A 3,730-nucleotide genomic window follows, 5' to 3' on the forward strand; every position below is an offset into this window, starting at 1 on the left:
TATCAGAATAGTTTCAGCTCTTTACAACAAAAAATAAATCACTCTATCTCCTTGCTTATTCTTTGGTATTCTCTTTTATCTTCTTTTTACTGACTTGATAAACATTTAAGAAAAAAATTAGATCTGCCATATGCTTTTTGAAATGATGTAATGCTCAGTGGCTCCAGTTTCCAAAACATAAGAAGACTCTGCCATTCTGTTTTTATTCGAAGTATGAAAATCATCAATGCATTACTAGTACACTGGGACTATGGACAATTTTGTTACATTAATTATTATTAAATTCTACATGACAGTAATTCTGATGATGAATTGATGAAATTATGGCTTAATGAAGGAAATGTTAAATGCTGTGCTTTAAATCTTGGAGTCTGTGGTATTTACCCACTCATAACTGGGGTGTATGGAACAGTCATGACTTTCATTATGCAGATCTTAGCCCAATTATTATATTATTCTTCATCCTAGTGAAAACTATGAGCAATATTAATGCATTTTCAAAAGTATTTCATAGCTGAAGAATTTTACATCTTTTGGGTATTAACTCAAAAGCACTGCTGTAGCATTTCAAAATTTGCAATTAAGTTTTAATAATGTTACTGTTAGAAGAATCACATGAGTACAAAATATCCTTTTCATAAATATTATTGATTTCTGATAATGAAATAGTTATTCAATATTAAAATAATAGATCAGATTAGAAAAAAAGTATCATTGTTAGAAAAATATATTAAAATATTTAAATATTTCACTTTATTAATAAATGTTTTGGCAAACTTAAGTTGAGAATATATTAATGTCCTTCTTAGATTGAATATTTTGAATTTATGAAGTAAATCTTTCCTGCAGAGTAAACATCTAAAATTATTTCATGGAATCAGAGGTTTACCTCATTTCTATTTGTTTTCTTTTAAAATAAAGCTTTATGTACATTATAGAGTATAACATGATTTCAGATATTAGTAAATATGCTATAATGAACACATTCATTTGGGGTTTTTTAAAATTGGGTTCTCTAAAATATACAAGGAAAATTCAAGTCTAGGGATTTTACTCATATCATCTTTCCAACCGAAAATCCTGAATATACATGGAGAAATATTAACTGAGATGGTTTAAGTAATAATATTATTATTGTAGTGAGAAGAAAAGAAAATTTTTCAACATTTCTAAAACTTATCTAATAATTTTTCAATTAACCTATAATAAACTTTTGATACTGACTCTTTGCAAATATGGTGCTTCCATTGACATGTTGAGTCACAGACTTTGGCTTATACTGCAGGCATAATTTGCAGATATATTTGACAATATTAGTTATATTTGAGATCAGGATGTCACTACTTCCAGAGCTATTAGATTTCTAATTTTTGAAATAGAATTCATGTCTAAATGGAATTGATATCATTTGCTTAGTACAAATGCTGACTGATAATAAAGAAAGTTTCATGAAGGTGACCTAACTTTCAAGATGACCCCTGGAAAGTAAGGATGAAACTTTAATGTAGTAAACTGAAAAGTAGTATTTGCTATCCCAAAGGCTTAATATAGATATGTAAATATTTTGTTCTTATTAGTAGTATTTCATTCTATAAAACACATCCCTTGTAAAGCAGCCAAAAAATACAGGATATCATTAATGATAGGAATTATTACCATCATCAATTGTATGACTGGAAATGACTAACTGCGCTCATAGATTTTTTTCAATCAAAAATATGAGTTAGCTATTTTAGTTACAAGGAAATAGTAAATTAAAGAAATTAAGCAAAATTTACCCTTAGGAAAAGAACATTTTTGAGCCAATGAACAAATATGATTTTGCCTAAATTTTGTGCTCTATCCACTGGTGTTCCTTTAAGTGGAAGTTGGAGTCTTATGTTGCTGAAAATAAGCTTATATTCAAATATGTGGTGAAAGTCTATAAAGCAGCGGTTCTCAACCTGTGGGTTGCGACCCACAGGAACTGTGTTAAACACTCCTGGCATTAGGAAGGTTGAGAATCACTTCTACGAAGTTTAAAACTTTGTTCTCTACTTCAAGGAAAAGAGCAAGCATTTAGTTGTACTTACATGTAATGGTATTTTTATCAAAGGTAGATGTTTCCACATTTTAATTGTAAGAAATGTTAGAAAAGTAAATGTTGCACAATCTTATATAAATTCTGATATATAAAAACCATGTGGCCAAGATGGCAGACTAGAAGTAGCCTGCACACACTGCTCTCAAGGAGAGAATCAAAGGTGCAAGTAGATGCTTGCTTATGGATTTTCCTTCTTAAAGAGAGCATTACAAATATCAGAGAAGTGACAGAAGATACTCAGAGTGAAGGAGAAAAGGGAGCATCCACTAATCATGACTGGAACGTACCTGGAGAAGGAACCCACATGGGGAACAGACAAGTGAGAGGACCCAGGATCTCCATCCTCTCCTTGTGTAAGCTAAGCCATGAGGAGGAGCCCCCCACCATCTCCACCACCACATCATAGGGTTCCATAGTGATCAGGAGACTGCATAGAGACTGTACAGCATCATTGCACCAGAGAATGAGAACAGCAGGGGCTCTGGCTTCTGTTCCTGGTCACTGCAACTTATGCATTCTGTGCTCTCAGATGACAGCACCCAGTAAACACAGGGATCAGCTTTGCTGCAACATCACCTATGCTGAGCCTGGGAAGGAGGAAGAAGAGCAGATGCTCTCAAGTGCTTCAGGACTAGGAGTTGAGCACCCCTCATTAGTTTACTACATTAAAGTTTCATCCTTACTTTCCAGGGGTCATCTTGAAAGTTAGGTCACCTTCATGAAACTTTCTTTATTATCAGTCAGAATTTGTAAGGAGCAGAGACTGACACCACTGGAGAGGTCTCACAGTAACAGACACAGTGGAACCTGAATCGGGAAAGAACCCCAACCATCCTACTGCCTGGCCACTGCAGTCCCATGCACTTCCCAGTGGAACACACTCCCATGCCCACATACTGCCAGGTGGAAGATGTCCCTATAGCTCTAGGCGGTGCCATACCTGCACCATGATAGACCCCCCCTAGAGAGAGCTGCCCCTCCACCATGTCTTGCCATCACCTGGACCAGGGTGGAACAAATGCTTGCATCACTGACAGCCCCGTTACCCCCTAGCCACCACTTAGGTAGTCTCACCAAGCAGCCACTTCCATGGCACAGGTAGAGCTGGGCAGAAAAAGTTGCTGCAACATCCATTTCTGTGAGGAAGGACACACATAGCCCCCTCCCTGAGCTTCCAACAGTGGCCTAGGGACCAACCCACCACTCCACATAAAGATCCCCCAGCATTGGCTTCTACTGAGACAACCACAGGGGAATAAGGCGATGAAAGGGACAGTGCAAACAGCCATATTACAGGATCTCAGTGCACTGCCCCTCTCCCCTGGATCAGTCTTCCAGAACAGGACACATCTGCATCATCAAGGCAGCTCTCCTTCTCACTAAGTAGGAGAATTCCTAGCAAAGAATAGATACATTGCAAACCTATTTCCCCAGAGCTGGGAGGTTTCCAAAAAAACTCTGATAACATGAAACAGCAAGTCAGTTTGACACCTCCAAATGAACACAATAAATCTACAGCAATGGATCCCTAGAGAAAAGAAATTGTCCAAATGCCAGAAATAGAATTCAGAGTATGGATGGCAAATAAAGTGAATGAGATTGAAGGCACAGTTGAAAGCCAAAGACATAAACAAAAACTTCAGGACA

Source organism: Otolemur garnettii, unplaced genomic scaffold (genome assembly GCF_000181295.1).
Source record: "Otolemur garnettii isolate 467f Iridium unplaced genomic scaffold, OtoGar3 scaffold00085, whole genome shotgun sequence".
Classification (NCBI taxonomy): Eukaryota; Metazoa; Chordata; class Mammalia; order Primates; family Galagidae; genus Otolemur; species Otolemur garnettii.